At 49.1% G+C, this 25,188-nt stretch overlaps 1 long non-coding RNA gene across 1 annotated transcript; it reads right to left on the bottom strand.

The window, feature by feature from the left end:
• Nucleotides 1-12,344: 12,344 nt before the first annotated feature.
• Nucleotides 12,345-24,880, bottom strand: LOC142498484 (uncharacterized). The gene is made up of 3 exons (XR_012802434.1): nucleotides 23,967-24,880; nucleotides 23,014-23,081; nucleotides 12,345-12,512 (listed from the first exon to the last, which is right to left on the bottom strand). It is a non-coding gene; the product is annotated as an uncharacterized LOC142498484 (long non-coding RNA).
• Between the last annotated feature and the right edge of the window lie 308 nt (nucleotides 24,881-25,188).

Raw genomic sequence — 25,188 nt, 5'->3', positions numbered from 1 at the left:
TCCCGTCTTATAGTTTGTGTGTTGAACTTTCAGGGCTTTTACGCCTCCTTAAAAAGGTTTTTTTCTAATATTGTTTAGTGGCGGGGCACAGAGCTCTCAATCTAGACGACCATGCTCTTTGCCTCCGCGCATGCGCCTTTCTTTTCGGTATATTTTTATAACAACAGTATATACAGTATATATTATTTATATTGCTGCATATTAATAGAACAATATATTGTGTAGATCTATCTAATTTTATAGTTATTTCGGTATATTTATATAATAACAGTATATCTAATTTATATTGCTGCATATTAATAGAACAATATATTGTGTAGATCTATCTCATTGTATACTATTTTTACTGCAAATGATGTGCTGTGCTTGTGTGCAGATTACTGCACTGTAATTTACCGGATTGTTGTTTTTCTTTACATTGTAGGGAGACAACTCTTCTCGTCGACAAAATAAGTGAGGAGAATGATGAGAAGAGTGCATTAAGGGTCAAATACACTCTGCAGGAAAATCAAAATATCACTGTATCCGAGACCAGCATAAAGAAGATGAGACGCAGAATTGGATGGAAATATGGACGTGTGAGGTTAGTACTGGACAGTACAGGAGGTAAAAGTGTTGTTTAAGAAACTGTACTGTACCTCTAAAATTATTTATTCCTTGTCATTACAGAGCGTACCCCATGATAAGGGACGTTAACAAAATCAAGAGAGTGGTCCAGGCCCAGGCATGGATCGACAGTGGAGAAACTTTCCAGGATTGCATCTTCACTGATGAGTCTACTATTTCGCTGGAGAGATTTGTCACCTTTGCATTCCACAAAAAAGGCCGCATATCTACGAAGCCGCGTCCGAAACACCCAGTGAAGAGGCATGTGTGGGGTGTCATCTCTAGGCGTGGACCAGGATGCATCGTCATCTTTGAAGGTACAGTAAAATGTATGTCACACGCTTTTGCCTTACGCACTGTACTGTACTAGTGAAAAATAAACACAGAAGCGCACTAAGGGTCAAGATTTAATAACAATAAAATAAATAACATGTAAAAACTTACATATAGGAATATATAGGTCCAGTAGATCAGTGCACAGGTAATCAGTTCGAGTGGGTTCCTAGGCGCAGGGGGTAAGTGCTGAGGCTCACAAATCAGTCCCACGCGCTGGGGCTGGCTTGCTCGGCACTACTCTGTTGTTACTTCTGGGTTGCGGCTTCTTGCAGGACCCGTGTATAGTAGTCCACCACAATCGCCGGTATTCCAAAACACATCCCACTCGAGCGAGCTGAAGGAAATGTCTCCAACTTCTTGTGGGAGGGCTGGAACTTGTTCAACCAAAAGTCTGGATACCAGTGTGTGCACTGTGTGAGTTCACCCGGAAGTAACAACAGAGTAGTGCCGAGCAAGCAAGCCCCAGCGCGCGGGACTGATCTGTGAGCCTCAGCACTTACCCCCTGCACCTAGGAACCCACTCGTACTGATTACCTGTGCACTGATCTTCTGGACCTATATATTCCTATATGTAAGTTTTTACATGTTATTTATTTTATTGTTATTATATAAATCTTGACCCTTGGTGCACTTCTGTGTTTATTTTTCATTAACACCTGGTGTTTGGAGTCTTCCTACGATGGTTATTGGTGGAGGAAGGGTGCCTTCACATCACAGCAGCAGCAAGAGGGAAGAGCTGATCTACTTCAAGATCCTTATAGGAAGCAAGAGCGTGGTTTGATTTTATCATGTACTGTACTAGTGTGCAGTTTTTTGAGCACTTTTCTTTTCTTGTTATAGGAATCATGAATAAAGCTTTCTTCCAAGAGAAAATTGTGCATGAGATTGTGGAATACATCACATGTGAGTTCCCGGATGGTCACCGCTTCTACCAGGACAACGATCCGAAGCACACGTGTCAACAGCGCATATCCTTGAGCGCGGTATCAACTGGGTGAAGACGCCAGCGGAGTAAGTGTGGTAACCGTGTCTCTTTTTTCCCCACTGTTTTTACTGTGTACTGTATCTCTTAAACTAATTGTCCTTTTTTTCCCCCTCCAATGACAGATCACCAGACTTCAATCCTATCGAAATGGTCTGGCATCAGCTGAAGGACCATATCCGAAAAGTCGTGAAACCCTCCAAAAAGGATGAGTTGGCGCAAGGCATACTGAGTTTTTGGAACGATGTACTCACCGTGGAACGATGCAATAAATATATTGACCATATTGCGACTGTGTTGCCCATTGTGATCGCGTGTAATGGGCAATTATCAGGAAGGTAGTATGGTATAGTACTGTACTGTAGTATTGTAAGTACAGTATGATACAGGTAAGTATGGCACATATTTTTTCTTTCCTAGTAGTCAGAGTATACTGTAGTTCCAGTATAGACTAGTTTGACAGTACTAACTGCATAAAGGGAAAGAGCAGTGTAATAAGCGCTGATGCGGTGACTGTGAAAAATGACACAAAATAAGTGACAGTAATATATACAATATGCTTTACATTTAAAGTTAGGGCTGCCTAGGTAAAAGGTTAACACAAATCAGTGCAAATAATACAAAAAAAGGGGGAGAACTGGCGCCTCTAAAATATAAAATCTGACCAAATATAAAGTCCAACAAGAATGAAGAGGAGTCCTGGGAGGAATCTTCAACGAAGTCTCAATCGGAACAAACAAACATATAAGACAAAGATAAAAAAAGATAAAAGAAAAAGGATCATAGTGTAACGTACAAAACAAACAAAAAGCACTGAAAAGATTGATAAAAGGATTATTACAAATTTAATACAATGTAAAATAAATGAAACAACATACAATAGTATGTGGGCTAGAGACACTAATAAGGCTGTAACATCCGGTAGGGGTAAAATTGGAAACCTACTTACAGCAATGCTGAAAAGTAAAAGCCCGTAGAGCAACTTGTCTTTAAATTCGGACCAAATCCTCTGCAAAGGTGGAAACTGCAGCCTTCAGGGATCCACACCGCTGGAACAACCGCTGCTAAACCACACACAGACCTTGGAGTGAGTGGGATGTAGCGCAGAGGGGAACCGGAGCTGCATGCTGTGGATGGATCGCCTGGCACCAAGCACACAGACAGACCACCAGGTCGCGCGGTGTGTGGGTGACGACACACCTCAGCGCGAGAGCAGGGGGAACACCCAGGAAGGCAGAAAAGCTCAGAGGAGCTGAGGCAAAGTCTGAGAGGACAGTGCTCACACGGGGGGGGGGGGAATGATACAAATCTCAGCCAGATAAAAAAACACCCTATATGCCCCTGATGAAGTGACTGACGTCATGAAACATGTAGGGTGGTTTTTTATCTGGCTGAGATTTGTATCATCCCCCCCCCCCCGTGTGCGCACTGTCCTCTCAGACTTGTGTGGATCCCTGAAGGTTGCAGTTTCCACCCTTGCAGAGGATTTGGTCCGAATTTAAAGACAAGTTGCTCTACGGGCTTTTACTTTTCAGCATTGCTGTAAGTAGGTTTCCAATTTTACCCCTACCGGATGTTACAGCCTTATTAGTGTCTCTAGCCCACATACATGTGTATGTTGTTTCATTTATTTTACATTGTATTAAATTTGTAATAATCCTTTTATCAATCTTTTCAGTGCTTTTTGTTTGTTTTGTAAGTTACACTATGATCCTTTTTCTTTTGTCTTTTTTTATCTTTGTCTTATATGTTTGTTTGTCCCGATTGAGACTTCATTGAAGATTCCTCCCAGGACTCCTCTTCATTCTTGTTGGACTTTATATTTGGTCAGATTTTATATTTTAGAGGCGCCGGTTCTCCCCCTTTTTTAGTACTAACTGCATACTGTAGTCCAATATGGAGTAGCTATACAGTACACAATGCCATAATACAGTATGCACCTACAGTAACTGCTCAATTTTTTTTCTTTCCAGAGAGAGCAGCACCGACAATCCATCTGGTTACAAAGTATTTAACAGTAGTAACAGTATACAGTAGTTCCAGTATAGCGTAGTTTGACAGTACTAAACAGCACACAATGCCATAATACAGTATGCACATAACTGCACTAATTTTTTGTTTTCTTGTCTTTTCAGAAAAAAAGGATGGACTGAGGAAGAGGGGGGTATCGTGTACAGTCTGTGAACTGTTTGTACAGTTAAGTGTACAGTATCTAAACTGCAGTCATGATGTACACAAAACCTCTCCTCTCTCAATGAACTACTGTACTGTACACAGAATGAGGAAGAAGATAAAGACAGAAAAAAATATATTACTATATATACATATTATTATATATTATATATTATATATTATTAATTAATATTATTATCAATGTGCATTATTCATGATTATCCACCGGCCCTCAATTTCCATCTGACAGAAGAACTTAATAAAGACTGCATTATGTATTATTCATGATTATTTTTATATTTGTTTTTTTTGTTCCTGATAAAATAAAATAAATATTTATTTACATTCATGATAATCATAATCATTGACAACAACCCCCCCCCCCCCCACACCTACAGTACACCAAAGAAAAAGAAAGAATGACAAAACAACATGAATCAGTTAATGGTTTTTTTAACTCTCAAGTCTCACAGTGCTGTGCAAATCAGATTTACATATCAAATTCGAGAAGGGATTTTTCCAAAGCGTTACCGTAAACAAAGCCTCAAAGGGTTGGGGGTTGGGGGGGGGGGGGGTTGGGCGAGTCATGAGCAGTAATCAGCTAGCTCCCATCTCACTGAGGATTACACGCAGGTGCAGTGAGGTGACGCTCAGCTAGGGATGAATTAAAAACACAATGGCAAGCTTCAGAAAATGAATGACTCTGTAGAGGTGTCTGTCGATAAGAGTTTCAAATCCTTGAGTGAGCCTTGTGTGTATGCGTGGGGGAGGGGGTACAGGGTACAGCTGCATGAAGGATTAGATGTGCAGCAGTTCAAAGAAATGACATAATTTCAAAAGGCAGTTCATCATAATAATATGATCCCTACACCCCCAAATACAGTACATAAAAAGCACACAAATCAACCATGTGCAGTTCAAATGCACAGGCAGTCAAAAGCTACAGCACAGATTGAATATCGTAATATCAAGATGGTTTTGCAGGCTTGTGGAGAAAATAAAAATAAAAAATGAGGAGAACATTTTTTTTTTTTTTTTGGTCACTCACTCAAGCAAGCGGTGGTGAACTTTCAGACGCATGCACAGTAATCATCAGCTGTCAAGCAGAAATGGGATTGAAACCAGAAAGACACATTCAAAGGAATGGTGTGGGAGAGGTGTACTGCACAGTAGAGAAGATAAGAAGTTGAAATACCCTGAAGTGCAGTACATTATCCTGTTGTGTGCGGGGGCGAGCAAGGGGAGAGCGCTGTATATGCCGAAATGTGATACTTTTACAGTACTGTACATGCCTATGCGTTTCAACAATTTTCAAATGAGACATACAGCACTGCAAGTGCATGTATACAGTAAATATGCAAATTTACAATTACTGCGCGCGCACACGCAGACTGTGTACTAGCGTAGGTTGAACTGCTAAAGTATTAGACTTCCAAGACAACAGCTCGCGAACGCCCCCCTGAGTTTTTAGACGGTATTGCAGTATTGCAGACAGCGATAATAAAATGCTAATATTACGAGCGCTAAAATAACGCAATTCACTCCGGACCAAAAAAAAAAAACGCATCTGCCCGCGATTATCAGAGCGCCGCGGATCCGGCCGCATTAGGATAAAGGCGGCCGCCACTGTACGTTCATGCAAACAGCAATCATGCTGCACACTGGCTTAATAATATTCCGTTAGGTCAATTTCATAGAATGAAGAGAAATTGCACAAGGGACGATGACTTCATATCCCAATCACAACTGCTTGAGACTAAGTTCAAGGACAAAGGATTTGACTCTAAACTTATCAAACAATCATTTGATAAAGTTTTGACTCTAGAGAGATCTTCACTTTTAGTAAAGTCGAGACAAAAGAGAGAAAGTACAATCAAACATATTAAGAGTCACATTGTAGATACATCTATGTCCTCGAAATTTATAGACAAAGCTCAGTGCACATCCAGAAAAACTTATATACGGTACAGTGCCTAAATATACATGTATAAATAACTAATAAATAAAATGGTCTTTTAGTTTAACATTTTGGCCAAATTGTTGTAAGCCCTGTTGTTGTGGTCTGCCGTGAAGTTTGGCTCAAGGGCTTACAACAATTTGGCCAAAATGTTAAAAACCTTGAACGTGGTCTGCCGTGAAGTTTGGCTCAAGGGCTTACAACAATTTGGCCAAAATGTTAAACTAAAAGACCATTTTATTTATTAGTTATTTATACATGTATATTTAGGCACTGTACCGTATATAAGTTTTTCTGGATGTGCACTGAGCTTTGTCTGTGTTTTATGTTATGTCTCTGGTTTTAAATATAAATTGCCATGCTCAGTAGCACTCCTCTGTGAAACTTATATGCTTATATATATGTTGTGGGTATTTTGGGGGTTCAATTTGAGCTTGTAGGTGTTCTGTATGTTTTATAATCCTCGAAATTTATAACAGGTTTTAATCAGTCCTCGGGCACTATCGGTAGAATCCTAAATAAACACTGGGATATTTTGAAATGTGACCCCCATTTGGGTCACTTCTACCGAACAAGGCTTCAGTAATATTTCGGAAAGCCAGAAATGTTAAAAGCATACTGGCACCGACTAAAATTAAGAAAAACAATTCATCTGCCTTATCTAACTAAAGGTTGTCTGGAAACCACAGGTGTGGCAGGTCTCGCTGCATCACCTGTGGGCATCTGTCTACATCTGACCAATTTGTTTCTTTTGTTAGGGGTAATGTACACAGAGTCGTAGGGTCCATTACGTGTCTAAGCATGTATGTTATTTACATGCTGACGTGTGGTTGCGGCAAACAATATGTGGGCCGCACCACACGTCCTCTTTGTGCTTTGTTTCTTGAATATCGAAGAAACATTATTAATGGTGTTAGCAGTTGTAGCCCTGGTAAGAAATGGGGCTATATGTCTTTCCTCCTACTGGTATAAGCCCTGGTAAGGGCAGGCTGTCAGTAGTTATCATGGGTTTCCCCCACATCAAGCCCTGCTCTGAGTAGTGGAAGTAGGTCACCTTACCCTGTGTGGAAGGCATAGACACAGGGGCGGTACCTGCTGATGTCATGAAGGGGAGGGCTGTCTCTATTTAGTGTGCCTGTTCCTGTCAGTGACAGTAGTTGAGTCATGGGTTCAGTCCTGGCGAGTTGGTGTTAGAGTGTCTGACTGTACTGTCAGCACAGTGTGAGAGAAGTTAGAGCTAGGTTCCTGAGAAGTAGGGCCTAGTGAGACAGTGGATAGGTGGACCCATACCTCTCACCCTGCATAGGGGGTGAGGGAAGAGCTAGCCCCACCCTGGGTGCCTGTGGCCTGGGGTGGAGGCAGGAAGAAGGGACCATCCTGTAGGAGAACAGTTGGAGGAGAGAGACAACTGTACCTGCCTGTATTCCTGCTGCTATTCTGCTGTGCTGCACTGAATAAAGAGCTGCTGCTACTTTTAAGTAAGAGACTATGTGAGACTGAAATTTCTTGCCCCTGAGTGGGGGCTCTCTGGAAGGATTTCACCCTACTTTGCTAGGGCTTACCAGAGATGGAGGAGCTTCACCCTTAAGTGAAATGGAGGCATTCACCCCAGTAACTTGGTCCTGTCATCCTCCATACCATCGCGGGAGACTCAGGCCCTCCTGTTGCCAGCACGTATGCACCACCCAGACACACGTAGCCAGACCCTAGTACAGAGGCAATCTGTGATTGGCCCCAGGAAGAGGGGCTACACAGTCATAGGGGCTATGCACTAAGCTCCGAGCTTTCGCACTGGCCTGAAAAAAATTAGCACGTCCGATAAAAAATTAAGCCGGCGGCGTGGTTCACTAAGGCCCTCAGCCCATTTTCTATCGGACGTGCCCAAAACTGGCATATCGTGCGTGCAAGGTTTTTTCCCTCTACTATCACACTGAAAGTTCCCATATGCTACCTGATAGGAAAAAAAGCTGCATGCTACATTTGCATGGAGATTTGCCATCTCCACGCAAGGCTGTTATAGGCGATCGTACACTAAATAAATACATTTTAATTATAGTGTACATGAGCAGGGAGTTTCCGGAGCTGAACCTCATTGGTTTCAGGTCCGAGGTCCCCCTCCTTCAGGATATACAGGCCCCGTTATGGGTTGCCGGTATGCCCTGCACTTTAAAGCTTCCGCGTCACGTGACCGGGTTATTTACATTCTGCAGGGGATACCGGCACCCCATAAAGGGGCCTGTATCTCCTTAAGTAGGGGGTCCCCGAGGCTGAAACCAATGTGGTTCAGCTCTGGAGACCCCCTACACATCTACACTACTGTCAAAACACACATAACATTAAACAATAATTCCTTACTGTAGCGGCTATCTGCTATGGTAATGAAGCAGCATTAATGTACATTTTAATAATAGTGTGCGGGAGCAGGGGGTCTCCTGAGCTGAACCGCATTGAGTTCTGCCTCGGGGACCCACTACTTCATGAGATACAGGCCCTGATATGTTGTGCCGGAATTGAAAGTCCCGGTCACGTGACGCGGACGTGTAAAAAGTACAGGGGATACAGGCACCCCATAATGGGGCCTGTTTCTCTTGAAGTAGGGGGTCCCCAGACCTCCAAAAAATGCGAATCATCTCCGGAGACCCCATGCTCATTTACAGTATGTTATAAAAACATATTAAAAAATATAATTATTACTATCTCACTTGTTAACATATTGTTTATATGTCAGACAAAAAATGTTTTCTACAATGTATTAAATGCTGTTATTAATCAATAAAAATTTAAGTTACATGTAGGCGGACGCTCACAGAGGTATGCAAGCGAGTCTGGTTATAGTGAAATTAAATAAGGCTTTTATTGTGCCTGTTTCCTTAACATCAGGAAACCATCCAAACAAGGGGTGAAGCATGTCTCCCAGCCCCATACATATAGCATGAAATAAGCAGATATATAAAGTCTCATAAATGAAAGTCTTATCTGTTCCTTGTGGTTTGGAGGGGAAATCTGCTCTGTTCCTGCGTTGCTACCTTTCCTCAGGTTTTGCAAGCATTCAGGTTTAGAAGTTTCCCCTGTGTCTTGAAAGCAGCTTTGTGTTTCTTCTGGCAGGGCTCAAGACAAGTTGTGAGAGTCAAGGACAATCTCTGCTCTGTCTCCAAGTTCAGCTCAGGTGTGAGCTAAGGAGTCTCTCATCCTGTCTCAAAAGACAGGCTTTTCTAAGCAATCTAATCAGGCAGGTGGTGTTTGTTAATTGACTACCAGCAGTTAACCACCACACTGCTGGATTAGAGGCACATTACCTGAACAGGGATAACTCCCCTGTTACACTACAAAAAAAAATAAAAAAAAATATATATATATATATATATATATATATATATAAAATCATTTAGGTCATCTACACGCAAACACAATTATGCTCCTCTGAGGTTCGTGTATGTCCCCTGACTTTCATGGGGGTCTGTGGGAGAGTCTATGAAACGAGTGAATCCATTCACTATAATATTGTAGTAAATTACTCTGTGTGTCATAGATATATATATATATATAGATAGATATATTTGTATGGACATGGTTCTGTGGGGGTTAAGTGGTGACAAGATGAAGTTAGGAAATTAGGCAAGCACATGACACCAATTGTAATCACACTTTGGAGCCAAAATTTCTGTGGGTCACCCTATAAAAACATAACATTTTCTGCAATGTGTGTGGGTGCAGTTGTGAGGAGAGGAGAGATAGAGGGGAGTTGAGTGGAGTTGTTGGTAGTAGGAGAGAGTTGGTGATTTGTTGTTGATTATTGAGTGAGTTGAATTGTATTTCTTTTTTGTTCACTACATTTTTGTCTTGTTGTTGTGAAAGAACTTTGTGAGTGTGTCCTTTTTGTTTATATTTGTTTCTTGTGACTGAGTGAAATAGAGAGGATGAGTGGGAGTGGACATGGTAGTGGATGTGGGAGTGGATGTGTGAGTGGACGTGTGAGTCGATGTGTGAGTGGATGTGGGAGTGGGGCAGTGGCTGGTGGAGTGGTGGAGCGTGGAAGTTGAGGTAGTGCGGTGGCTGGTGGAGTGGTGGAGCGTGGGAGTGGAGGTGGTGTGGTGGCTGGTGGAGTGGTGGAGCGTGGGAGTGGAGGTGGTGCAGTGGCTTGTGGGAGTGGGAGAGTGGTAGAGCGTGGGAGAGGAGTGGGACGTACAGGTATGGTTCGTCCTACCAGGGCAGGTACGTCCCGTGATGATACTCCAGGTGGGGGAATGCAGGTGGGTGAGGGTAGCGGGAGTAGTGGACAGGGAGAGAGGGACACTGTCCACCATACGAACAGTGATGAGGATGGAAGTGATGAGGGGCCAGCACCAAACCAGGCGCGTACGAGGGCATAAGAAACCCACGATTTACCCTTTGACAAAATGACATCCTTGTTGAAGGTGTCATGTCATCGTATGATCAACTATATGGATCCTTATCATGTAAGTATTTTTTATCAAATGTATTATAATATCCAAAGTATGTTGGATAGACCGCTCTACCTAATGTATGAACTATATTTGGCATATTGAATTGTTGTTTGATGGGGAGCAAGGAGGAGACCTATAATCTCATAAAGACATATACAACAGAAAGTTTTCCATGCACTCATAATTAATAAGAAACAATCAATGTGTCAGGGTCGCCTAGACCTCCTGCCTAGCCATAGCTTCCTTGTACACTGGGTGTGCTGCTGCCTTCTGTTGGCTCTGGGTTCCTCTGTCTGTCTGTCTTCTTGTTACTCCTGTCTCTGTCCTTATAGCTTGCTTCACGTCTGTTGTTTTTAACTTTGCTTGAAGTCAGATTCCTAATGCACATGCTTCTGATCCTGATCTGTTTTCTGTACTTGTACCATGAAGTCTGTTCACAGTAAAAGCCCTTGCTGTTAATCTGGCTTGTCCCTGTTTGTTCCTGTTCTCAGTCCCTGCCCCCAGACCTGTCCTTGCTCCCCTGTCCTTGCTCCCCTGTCCTGTTCCAGTTTCCTCATTGCCGACCTCTGCTTGTTACCTGACTTCGCTACCTGCCGCCTGCCTCGGACCCCTGCTTGTGACCCCTACTACGCTCGTGCTGTTCCGGCCACCGAGATCCTACCCGCCACAGGAGTCTCCCGTGACACAATGATCCTTGAAATGCTGATAACTGAATGAGTTAAACAGAAGAACATTAATTGACAATTGTTAACAAAACTGTACTCACATACAATTAACAGGAGGGATGGTGAGGGAAGGGGGATATGTGACATCACTAAAGTGAGGGATATGATAACCAAATCACTAACAGGGAAGGAAGTTGTTGTGATGAGACGCAGGGGAAACATTACGTTTCGTGCTCACTTACCCCTTCTACGGGCCCATTCTCATTCACTACAAAGTGGGACTATGGTACTTTACGACTCCCTCACACTAAATTCATCCCATTCTTTAAACAAATGCAACAAATATGGCATCCATGTTTAATCAATACATGAGTAACGTAACATTGAGCATGTCAACATGTCTGCTATCACGGATGTGTGCTGATGATTGGGCACATGTAATGTGTCACTAATGCGCGCATTACATAGCCTAATAAGTGTCGTTAATTATATGTACATGTTGTCAAACAGTTTCAGATATTACCATAGAGAATTACATCACACAACTTAAATGTATATTAACCTACAGGCATGTAAAAAAACACTTCTATATATACACACAGGTAAAACGGAGACAAGTCAGAAGTCGAAACTGTGGGCAAAGATATGCCGATCTGTGTCAGCATCAGGCGTATTTAAAAGAACACCCGAGACGTGTAAGAAACGCTTTGGTGATATTAAACTCAGACTGAAGAGGAAGATGGCAGATGCCGGCAGACATGCATGTGGGACAGGAAGCGGTCCTCCAGCCTCGTTGCATTTACATTCCTATGAGGAAAAAATGTATTCAATAATGAATCCACGACTAATTTTTGGCATTGGAGGGAACCGAGATATTGGGCCATCTACCTCTCATTCGACACCTGGTGAGTCGGATGCAATTACGTCAATCTTTAAGTCATCAATAGTGTTCAATGCAAGAACTTATCCATACATTAAACTACAATCATCTGTTTTGATGATGTGATCATGTAATGTCAAAATTACATGTCACTGTTGATTGTAGTAAAAGCATGCTTGTTATTTAACTGATGCACGGATAATTTACATAGAATCACAATATGTGCATTCATGATGTCTGTACAGGCAAATAAAGAGGAGCACATAATAACAGCCATTATGTTGATTGTAACATGTTGTTATTTATTATATAGTTATTGCTGAGGACACGGAATCAGATGTGTCAGCAACACAACAGCATGAAGATGTTAGAAGTGATGATGAGATGGTAGTGGATACACCACATATTCTTGGCACAGACCCTGAAGATTCCGGACCAGATTTTCGTGCACTATAGGATGCACAACATCCTAAAACAGATGAAAACAATGATCAGATCCAAGCGGGACAGGGAGACCAGGTTTGTGCGGATGCATTGTCTAATTTAACCAGCCTAGAGGGCAGGTTTTTCAAACACCAACAAGATCAAGCAGACAGACAGTCTAAAATAAATGAAAACATGTACTGCTGCGGCCGAGTTTATTCGAGCATTTGCCCGTTCTCGGCCGCAGCAGTAACCTGGCGCGCACCAGAGGGTGCAGGGCGCACGCCGTAGACATGGAGGAGTGCCCTCCGATCGGGGCTTTCTCCTCCCCGCTGCCGGGTCCGCCGGGTCCCCCGGAACCGCCTGCCGCCGTCCCCCACATCGCGGGACACCAGGGCTCCCTCGGGACGTGCGTGCAGGGGGCGCAGGCACCCGATGACGCGTGACCACGCGTCGATGACGCGCGGCACGCCGAGGGAGTGCGGCTAGCATGCCGGGGCATCCCCAGGCTTGCGGAGCTAGCCGCACTCAAATAAAATGTGCCGCCTGTGTATAAGGAAATGAAAAACTTGACTGTCATAATGACACAACAACAGGAGACTCTCCAAAACATGGCAAATAGCCTCACTATCATTGCGAAATGTATGGCACAGGTTGTGGCACATGTCCAGGCACAGCCCCCGCCAGACCCACTGGCACAATCAGAGACACAATCTCAGACCCAAACAGACCCACAGGCAAAATCACATCCAGAGCCACTATCTGACCCAGAGCTAGAATCAGAGCCAGAAAGAGAGCCAGAGCCACAAAGAGAGCCAGAGCCACAAAGAGAGCCAGAGCCACAAAGAGAGCCAGAGGCACAGCCGATGGCACAGCAGGATCCAATGGCACAGGCTATTCCCCTGGCACAAATCCTGGCACTGGCACAGCCACAGCAACATCAGCTGGTATTGGCATTGGCACTGGCCCACCCTCATGCACTGACCCAAGATTTGGCACTGGTCCAACCTCAGGCACTGGCCCAACCCCAGGACTGGCCCAACCCCAGGCACTGGCCCAACCCCAGGCACTGGCCCAACCCCAGGCACTGGCCCAACCCCAGGACTGGCCCAACCCCAGGCACTGGCCCAACCCCAGGCACTGGCCCAACCATTGCCATTGGCACAACCACCAACTGCAAGAACAAGGCAACGTTCACATCACCGTTCACCTGATCCCACAGCAAGGCCTGCCACACGGTCATCACAAAGAAATACCCAAAAGAAGTAGTCCATTTGTTTTTCATATTAAATGCTTTACATTCACTAATGTTCATGAAACATGCTGAACAATGTGCAATAATCAAGTGTGTATAATACCAGATTTCATGTGCATACATGTGAACTAAACATCATATGAATTTTCATGTGTGAATAATCTATCTGATGCTAACATCACAAATAGATATAGTTATTTTGTATTAACAGTGAAAAATAATCACTCATTGTTGAACACTTTCACATGTTCTTTGCAAACAAGATTCGTTCCAATTTATGGTTGTTTATGCGTTTTGCCACTGAATCATGTTTAATACGCAAGGCAGGCAAAAAAATTATACTGCCCACCTGTATGTGGGAGAATAATACATGGACACTTCTTCCTTTGTATAATGACCTTGGACAGTGTTGTGCACATCATGAAAGTTTGATACTTTGTAAGAAGATTCATGTAAGGGATAGTTTTGGTTACTGTACTCCATTCCTTGAAAAAACATGCTATTTGAGATGTGTTCTTAAGAAAAGCCTCCGTTCTCTTACGCTAATCTACTATATATTTCTGAAAGTGTCCTATGTGTCCGGGTCTGTATGTCCCTCCCTGTGTCCCTCCCTGTGTCCCTAGCGGCAATCTCAATGGACCTTAGGCCTTGGGCCAGGCCAATGAGATTGCTCCCTTGGTCCCCCCGCACGCCCCCCTCTCATTGGCCTGAGGCGGAGTGAAGGGGACACACCACACACCACACACCACACACCACACACCACCTACCACCTCCTCCTCTCCCCGGGTCTCCAGCCTTCCCACGCTTTTTCCTCCTCCTCCCTCCATTCTCCCCCCCCCCCGGTGCCGCTACAGTCAGCGGGGGAGCGGAGCGAGCGCCCGGGACACAGCGGGGGACTCTCACCCGGTGCTTACCCCCCCCTTCCCCACACAGCACGCGGCTCTGGCTCTCCCTCACCCGGCGCTCTCCCTCACCCGGCACTCTCCCTCCCCCCCACACACACACAGAGAGCATGCGGCTCTCCCCTCACACAGGCCGCTCTCACCCGGCACTCACCTCCCCCTCCCCCCCCACACACACACAGACAGAGAGCACACGGCTCTCCCCTCACACAGGCCGCTCTCTCACCCGGCGAGGCCGCTCTCTCACCCGGCGCTCACCCCCCCCACACACACACAGAGAGCACGCGGCTCTCCCCTCACACAGGCCACTCTCTCACCTGGCGAGGCCGCTCTCTCACTCGGTGCTCACACCCCTTACCCCCCCTCACACACACACAGAGAGCACGCAGCTCTCCCCTCACACAGGCCGCTCTCTCACCCGGCCAGGCCGCTCCTCCGGCTGTCTCCGCCTCTCCGCGGAGGAGCCCGAGGTGGAGGAGGAGGGCGGCCGGGACCCGCACGCCATGTGCAAGGTGAGTACATGCAGGGAAATGCCTTATTTACTGCGTCCCTGACTCCCTCTGCCCCCCCTGCCCTCCCTCTCCCTGCCTGCCCTCCCTCCCCCTGCCCCCCCTCCCCATGCCCCCCCTGCCCTCCCTCCCCCTGCCCTACCTGCCCTCCCTCCCCCTGCCCTCTCTGCCCTCCGCCCCCCCCTGCCCGCCCTCACCTGCCCTCCCTCCCCCTGCCCTTTGCCCCTCTGCCCTTTGCCCCCCCCTGCCCTCCCTTCACCTGCCCTTTGCCCCCCCCCTGCCCTCACTCCCCCTGCCCTTTTCCCCCCCTGCCCTCTCTCCCAATGCCTTTTGCCCCCCCTGCCCTCCCTCCCAATGCCCTTTGCCCCCCTGCCCTCCCTCCCAATGCCCTTTGCCCCCCCTGCCCTTTGCCACCCTGCCCTTTGGCCTCTTGCCCCCTCTCTCCCTGCCCTCTTGCCCCCATCCCTGCCCTCTTGCCCCCTCCCTCCCTGCCCTCTTGATCCCCTCCCTCCCTGCCTTCTTGATCCCCCTTCCCTCTTGCCCCCCTCCCTCTCTGCCCTCTTGCCCCCCTCCCTGCCCTCTTGCCCCCCTCCCTCCCCTCTTGCCCCCCCCTGCCCTTTACACCCCTCCCTCCCTGCCCTCTTGCCCCCCTGCCCTTTACCCCCCTCCCTCCCTGCCCTATTGCCCCCCCTGCCCTCTTGCCCCCTGCCCTCTTGCCCCCCTGCCCTTTGCCCCCCTCCCCTTTGCCCCCCTCCCTGCCCTCTTTCCCCCTGCCCTCTTGCCCTCCTGCCCTCTTGCCCTCCCTGCCCTTAGCCCCCCGCCCCTCCCTGCCCGTAGCCCCCCCGCCCCTCCCTGCCCTTTGGCCCCCCCGCCCCTCCCTGCCCTTTGGCCGCCCCGCCCCTCCCTGCCCTTTGGCCACCCTGCCCCTCCCTGCCCTTTGGCCCCCCTGCCCCTCCCTGCCCTTTGGCCCCCCCCATCTCTCCCTGCCCTTTGCCCCCCCCCCCGTCCCTCCCTGCCCTTTGCCCCCCCCCGCCCCTCCCTGCCCTTTGGCCCCCCCATCTCTCCCTGCCCTTTGCCCCCCCCGTCCCTCCCTGCCCTTTGCCCCCCCCCCCGCCCCTCCCTGCCCTTTGGCCCCCCTGCCCCTCCCTGCCCTTTGGCCCCCCTGCCCCTCCCTGCCCTTTGGCCCCCCCCATCTCTCCCTGCCCTTTGCCCCCCCCGTCCCTCCCTGCCCCCCCCGTCCCTCCCTGCCCTTTGGCCCCCCCGTTCCTCCCTGCCCTTTGCACCCCCCCCCGTCCCTCCCTGCCCCTCCCGCCCCTCCCTGCCCTTTGGCCCTCCGCTGCCCTTTGGCCCCCCGCCCCTCCCTGCCCTTTGGCCCCCCTGCCCCTCCCTGCCCTTTGGCCCCCCCGCCCCTCCCTGCCCTTTGGCCCCTAACCGCTATCTTCATGCCGCCTGAGGTGTGGGGGATGCTGGGACGCTAACTATTTGCATGCCGGGGGGATGCCGGCCTGCCCTCTAGCTTCATGCCGCCACCTCCGGTATGGGGGGGGGGGGAGGGGGAAATGTGTCACCCAGTCACTCACTCCTCACCCACTCACCAACCCACCCAGTCACTAACTCCCACCCAGTCACTAACTCCCACCCAATCACTAACTCACCCACCCATTCACTAACGCACTCACCCACTCACCCAGTTACTAACGCACTCACCCACCCACCCAGTCACTAACTCACCCACCCACTCAATCACTACTCACCCACCCACCCAGTCACCAACCCAGTCACTAACTCACCCACCCACCCAGTCACTAACTCACTCACTCACCCAGTCACTAACTCACTCATTCACCCAGTCAAAAACTCACCCAGTCACTAACTCAGCCACCCAGTCACTAACTCACTCACCCACCCAGTCACTAACTCACCCACCCAGTCACTAACACACCCACCCACCCAGTCACTAACTCACCCACCCAGTCACTAACTCACTCACCCACCCAGTCAATAACTCACCCACCCAGTCACTAACTGACCCACCCAGTCACTAACTCACCCACCCACCCAATCACTAACTCATGTCACTAACTCACACACCCACCCAGTCACTAACTCAATCATCCCACCCAGTCACTAACTCACCCACCTATCCACCCAGTCACTAACTCACCCACCCATCCACCCAGTCACTAACTAACTCACTCACTCGCCCACCCACCCACCCAGTCACTAACTCACCCACCCAGCCACTATCTCACACACCCAGTCACTAACTCACTCACCCACCCACCCAGTCACTAACTCACCCACCCACTCACTAACTCACCAACCCACTCACTAACTCACCCACCCAGCCACTAACTCACCCACCCAGTCACTAACTCACCCACCCAGTCACTAACTCACCCACCCAGTCACTAACTCAACCACCCAGTCACTAACTCACTCACTCACCCACCCAGTCACTAACTCACCCACCCACCGTCAATAACTCACCCCACTAACTCACCCACCCAGTCACTAACTCACCCACCCAGTCACTAACTCACCCACCCACCCAGTCAATAACTCACCCACCCAGTCACTAACTGACCCACCCAGTCACTAACTCACCCACCCACCCAATCACTAACTCATGTCACTAACTCACACCCACCCAGTCACTAACTCAATCATCCCACCCAGTCACTAACTCACCCACCCATCCACCCAGTCACTAACTCACCCACCCATCCACCCAGTCACTAACTCACTCACTCGCCCACCCACCCACCCAGTCACTAACTCACCCACCCAGCCACTATCTCACACACCCAGTCACTAACTCACTCACCCACCCACCCAGTCACTAACTCACCCACCCACTCACTAACTCACCCACCCACTCACTAACTCACCCACCCAGCCACTAACTCACCCACCCAGTCACTAACTCACCCACCCAGTCACTAACTCACCCACCCAGTCACTAACTCAACCACCCAGTCACTAACTCACTCACTCACCCACCCAGTCACTAACTCACCCACCCACCGTCAATAACTCACCCCACTAACTCACCCACCCAGTCACTAACTCACCCACCCAGTCACTAACTCACCCACCCATCCACCCAGTCACTAACTCAAGTCACTAACTCACTCACTCGCCCACCCACCCACCCAGTCACTAACTCACCCACCCAGCCACTATCTCACACACCCAGTCACTAACGCACTCACCAACCCAGTCACTAACTCCCACCCAGTCACTAACTCCCACCCAGTCACTAACTCCCACCCAGTCACTAACTCACCCACCCATTCACTAACGCACTCACCCACTCACCCAGTCACTAACGCACTCACCCACCCACCCAGTCACTAACTCACCCACCCACTCAATCACTACTCACCCACCCACCCAGTCACCAACCCAGTCACTAACTCACCAACCCACCCAGTCACTAACTCACTCACTCACCCAGTCACTAACTCACTCATTCACCCAGTCAATAACTCACCCAGTCACTAACTCAGCCACCCAGTCACTAACTCACTCACCCACCCAGTCACTAACTCACCAACCCAGTCACTAACACACCCACCCACCCAGTCACTAACTCACCCACCCAGTCACTAACTCACTCACCCACACAGTCAATAACTCACCCACCCAGTCACTAACTGACCCACCCAGTCACTAACTCACCCACCCACCCAATCACTAACTCATGTCACTAACACACACACACCCACCCAGTCACTAACTCAATCATCCCACCCAGTCACTAACTCACCCACCCATCCACCCAGTCACTAACTCACCCACCCATCCACCCAGTCACTAACTCACTCACTCGCCCACCCACCCACCCAGTCACTTACTCACCCACCCAGCCACTATCTCACACACCCAGTCACTAACTCACTCACCCAGTCACTAACTCACCCACCCACTCACTAACTCACCCACCCACTCACTAACTCACCCATCCAGCCACTAACTCACCCACCCAGTCACTAACTCACCCACCCAGTCACTAACTCACCCACCCAGTCACTAACTCAACCACTCAGTCACTAACTCACTTACTCACCCACCCAGTCACTAACTCACCCACCCACCGTCAATAACTCACCCCACTAACTCACCCACCCAGTCACTAACTCACCCACCCAGTCACTAACTCACCCACCCAGTCACTAACTCAACCGCCCAGTCACTAACTCACTCACCCACCCAGTCACTAACTCACCCACCCACCGTCAATAACTCACCCACACACCCAGTCACTAACTCTCCCACCCACCCAGTCACTAACTCAATCATCCCACCCAGTCACTAACTCACCCACCCACCCAGTCACTAAGTCACCCACCCACCCAGTCACTAACTGAACCACCCAGTCAATAACTCACTTACCCACCCACCCAGTCACTAACTCAACTAACTCAAAGTCACTAACTCACCCACCCACCCACCCACCCAGTCACTAACTCACCCACCCACCCAGTCACTAACTCACCACCCACCCAGTCACTAACTCACCCACCCTGACACTAACTCACTCACTCGCCCACCCACCCACCCAGTCACTAACTCACTCACCCACCCAGTCACTAACTCACCCACCTACTCACCCACCCACTCACTAACTCACCCACCCAGTCACTAACTCACCCACCGACTCACTAACTCACCACCCAGTCACTAACTCATGTCACTAACTCACCCACCCACCCAGTCACTAACTCACCCACCCACCCAGTCACTAACTCAATCATCCCACCCAGTCACTAACTCACCCACCCACCCAGTCACTAACTCAAGTCACTAACTCAACCACCCAGTCAATAACTCACTTACCCACCCACCCAGTCACTAACTCACTCACCCACCCACTAACTCACCCACCCACTCAGTCACTAACTCACCCACCCACCCAGTCACTAACTCACCCACCCACCCAGTCACTAATTCACCACCCACCCAGTCACTAACTCACCCACCCAGACACTAACTCACTCACTCGCCCACCCACCCAGTCACTAACTCACCAGCCCAGCCACTAACTCACACACCCAGTCACTAACTCACTCACCCACCCAGTCACTAACTCACCCACCCACTCACCCACCCACTCACTAACTCACCCACCCAGTCACTAACTCACCCACCGACTCACTAACTCACCCACCCAGTCACTAACTCATGTCACTAACTCATCCACCCACCCAGTCACTAACTCACCCACCCAGTCACTAACTCAACCACCCAGTCACTAACTCACTTACCCACCCACCCACCCAGTCACTAACTCACTGACCCACCCAGTCACAAACTCACCCACCCACAGTCAATAACTCACCCACACACCCAGTCACTAACTCACCCACCCAGTCACTAACTCACCCACCCAGTCACTAACTCACCCACCCACTCACTAACTCACCCACCCACTCACTAACTCACCCACCCACCCAGTCACTAATTCACCACCCACCCAGTCACTAACTCACCCACCCAGACACTAACTCACTCACTCGCCCACCCACCCAGTCACTAACTCACCAGCCCAGCCACTAACTCACACACCCAGTCACTAACTCACTCACCCACCCAGTCACTAACTCTCCCACCCACTCACCCACCCACTCACTAACTCACCCACCCAGTCACTAACTCACCCACCGACTCACTAACTCAATCACCCACCCACCCAGTCACTAACTCACTCACCCACCCAGTCACTAACTCACTCACCCACCCAGTCACTAACTCACACACTCACTAACTCACTCACCCACCCAGTCACTAACTCACTCACCCACCCAGTCACTAACTTACCCACCCACCCAGTCACTAACTCACCCACCCACTAACTCACCCACCCACCCACCCAATCACTAACTCAAAAGTCACTAACTCACCCACCCACCCAGTCACTAACTCACCACCCACCCAGTCACTAACTCACCCACCCAGACACTAACTCACTCACTCGCCCACCCACCCAGTCACTAACTCACTCACCCACCTACCCAGTCACTAACTCACCCACCCACTCACCCACCCACTCACTAACTCACCCACCCAGTCACTAACTCACGCACCGACTCACTAACTCAACCACCCAGTCACTAACTCATGTCACTAACTCACCCACCCACCCAGTCACTAACTCACCCACCCACCCAGTCACTAACTCAAACATCCCACCCAGTCACTAACTCACCCACCCACCCAGTCACTAACTCACCCACCCACCCACCCAGTCACTAACTCAACTACCCAGTCAATAACTCACTTACCCACCCACCCAGTCACTAACTCACTCACCCACCCACTAACTCACCCACCCACCCAGTCACTAACTCACCCACCCACCCAGTCACTAACTCACCCACCCACCCAGTCACTAGCTCACCCCCCACCCAGTCACTAACTCACTCACTCGCCCACCCACCCAGTCACTAACTCACCAGCCCAGCCACTAACTCACACACCCAGTCACTAACTCACTCACCCACCCAGTCACTAACTCACCCACCCACTCACCCACCCACTCACTAACTCACCCACCCAGTCACTAACTCACCCACCGACTCACTAACTCAATCACCCACCCACCCAGTCACTAACTCACTCACCCACCCAGTCACTAACTCACCCACCCACCCAGTCACTAACTCACACACTCACTAACTCACTCACCCACCCAGTCACTAACTCACTCACCCACCCAGTCACTAACTCACTCACCCACCCAGTCACTAACTCACCCACTCACTAACTCACCCACTCACTATCTCACCCAGTCACTAACTCACTCACCCACCCAGTCACTAACTCACCCACCCACTCACTAACTCACCCACCCACACAGTCACCCAGTCACTAACTCACTCACCCACCCACCCAGTCACTAGCTGAGACCCCGCTCACTAACTCACTTACCCGCCCTCACTAACCAGCCCGCTCACAAACTCACCCACCCAATCACTAACTGACTAACTCACCCGCCCAGTCACTAACTCACCCAGTCACTAACTCACCCACCCACAGAGAGAGGGCAATGGGGAGCAGAGATAAGGGGTGAGTGGACAGAGAGGGGGAGCGGGACCATTCAATCCCGGGCAACGCCGGGTCTCTCAGCTAGTCTAATATATAGCGCTATTGAAAACAGGATCCACAAAAAAGCTACTGTCTCACAGATGTATGAATATATTACGGATAACTACCCTTATTATCAAAATCATACAAAACCTAAAGTATGGAGGAATTCGATATGCCGCACTTTATCAACCAATCATTCTTTTATTTCGAAACCCACCGTCTCTCGGAAACAGGGGTGGCTGTTGGTCAGTTTATGAATCTGGTATGCGTATGTCTGTGAATGCAAATATCAGAAGACAGACAATTGTCGGCCACAACTACTATTCCAGGATATAGGTGCCCGCTGTGGTGACTTAAATGTTCAGCAAAATTGCTATTCTTTTCAACCGGAGTTGCCCAACCAATACCAGCAACCTAACGGACAAGTTATTACGATAACATGCATAATACAGAGTTTGCACGACCCGCTGAAATAGCACAAAGTTACCATCTGTATCCGCCTCAGTACATTCCACAAGATTCAAACTGGTATGGAGTCAGCTACAAACCTACCCAGCTGAACACCTCGAACAAGGAATTGATTGACTACAGCGGCTACCTCGCAAACACCCCTTGTATGCGTGCACCGAATATGAATGCAATATAATGCAGGTAACTATAAGTGTAGTACTTTATACAATGTGTGAATCGCTTATTCCCGAATGACAGGCATATACGTTCGTTTCATGGCGCATGTGCGCACCATACGGGAAAACTTTTTTTACAAATACATTAACGTGTGTCTTTTACCTTTTTCCCCTTCTTCTGATTATATAACAGATCGCGGTGTGAAGATCACAATATGCCGGAACACATTTCTGAAACAAGGTAGCTTTAGTTAACGATATACAGTACGTGCCAAACTTTAGAAAGTGCTGTGCAATGGCGGATGAAATCACAGATATTCCTGCGCAGCCCTTAAATGTCAGGCCACTACGGATCCGCCCCTCTGTGAAAAAATAATCCATTAGCACAATTACATTCATATGTTATGTGCAGAATTGCAGTACATATATTACGAATACTGCTGCGGCCGAGTTTATTCGAGCATTTGCCCGTTCTCGGCCGCAGCAGTTACCTGGCGCGCGCCGGAGGGTGCCGGGCGCGCGCCGAAGCAGCGGAGGAGAGGCCCGCCGATCGCGGCTTCCCCCTCTCCTCTCCGGGTCCGCCGGGTCCCCCGGAACCCCCTGCCGCCGTCCCCCACATCGCGGGACACCAGGGCTCCCTCGGGGAGCCCTGGACGCGCGTGCAGGGGGCGCAGGCACCCGATGACGCGTGACCGCGCATCGGTGACGCGCGGCACGCCGAGGGGCTGCCACTTGCAAGCCGGGAAATCTCCCGGCTTGCGGAACTGGCCACACTTCAATAAAGTGTGTCGCCAGTGTATGTGTACTTTGCATATGTCAACATTATAATCTTATGTGTCTGATTCAGCTTTGTCCCTTAGATAAATATCATGAATATCACGTTATGCAGAATAGTTAATGTTGTTTTGCATTCTGTATATAACATGTTTGTAGTGATAGCATGTGGACAAACAAAACCTTGTGTAGTACATGCATTTGTAGCATGTTACGTGGATTATTAAAAAAAAAAGCAAAAATAAATATATATGTAACCCATGTTCCCCCTCCCCCCCCGGTCGCAGATTGGACCTCTAGGGTGTAGGGAGGGCTGGTTACGTGCATGTTGGTGGTGCGTACCTGTGAGAAACAGGAGGGCCTGAGTCTCCCGCGTTGGTATTGGGGATAACAGGGACAGGCTTCTGGGGTATATGCCTTCATCTTTAGTGGTGGTAGTGCAGCGCCTCCATCTCTGGCAAACACCTAGGGATTAGGCAGTAATCCTCCCAGTGAAGCCCCGATCCCAGGGCGAGAGATTCCAATCTCACACACAGTCTCGTTTGTATTAAAGCAGCAATGTCTTTATTGTCCTTTTAACAGGGATACAGCACACAGCAGCAGTTCATATGCACCGCCGCATTTCATATACAGCAGTGCTTCCAAATGTAACTGGACTATTCCTCCACTCCTCTCCTCCAGGCTGTACCCTAGCAGGATGGGCTGTTTGGGGCTTCAATACCCCAACCCCCACCTCCAGTATGTACTCTCATGGTGAGGGTAGATCTTCCCCGCCCTCATCCCTCAGCAGGGTGAGGGGCATTGGTCCACAGCACTATAGTGCTATCAGCTCTACTAAAGGTGCTGAGCGTCTCCTCTCCTGCCTCCTTCAAACTCCAAGACCATCTCCTCTCTGCTCCAGCACTCTCTGCTCTCAGGACAGAACTCAACTGAACTACTCACTGTCACTTACACGCAGGGGTGAGCAAACTTTTTATGCCGAGCCCCCCTTTTCATCCATGAAATTTCTCGGGCCCCCCCTGCCTGATGTAATCAAAATCACATGACATCAGCGCACGTGAGCTGGTTCAGCCAATAAGGGCGAACCAGCTTTGTAATGCCCCCGCCACGCGTCTACAAAAAAAGGATTTATAACACAAATGACATCACTTAAAAATAAATATTATGTATTTGTCTAATAGTGTCCCCATTTATGCTGTATTATTAATCTCTCTCTACCCGCCACATCAGGACCTCTCTGCCCTCTTCCAGTCTCACACTCCTCTCCCAGTCTCTCCCTCTCCCTGTCTTTCTCACTCCCCCTCCCTCCCCTCAGTGTCTCCCCCTCCCTCCCCTCAGTGTCTCCCCCTCCCTCCCCTCAGTATCTCCCCCTCCCTCCCCCACTCTCTCTCCCCCCCAGTGTCTCTCTCTCCCTAGTGTCTCTCTCCCTCCCCCCAGTGTCTCTCTCACACTCTCCCTCCAGCCATTGTGTGTCTGTCTCCCTCCCGCCAGTGTCTCTCTCTCTCCCTCCAGCCATTGTCTCTCCCTCCCCCCAGTGTCTCTCTCACACTCTCCCTCTAGCCAT

Source organism: Ascaphus truei, chromosome 7 (assembly GCF_040206685.1).
Source record: "Ascaphus truei isolate aAscTru1 chromosome 7, aAscTru1.hap1, whole genome shotgun sequence".
NCBI classification, from domain to species: Eukaryota; Metazoa; Chordata; class Amphibia; order Anura; family Ascaphidae; genus Ascaphus; species Ascaphus truei.
Note: the sequence above shows the minus strand (reverse complement) of the source record. Positions and strands in the feature narration are given on the sequence as shown.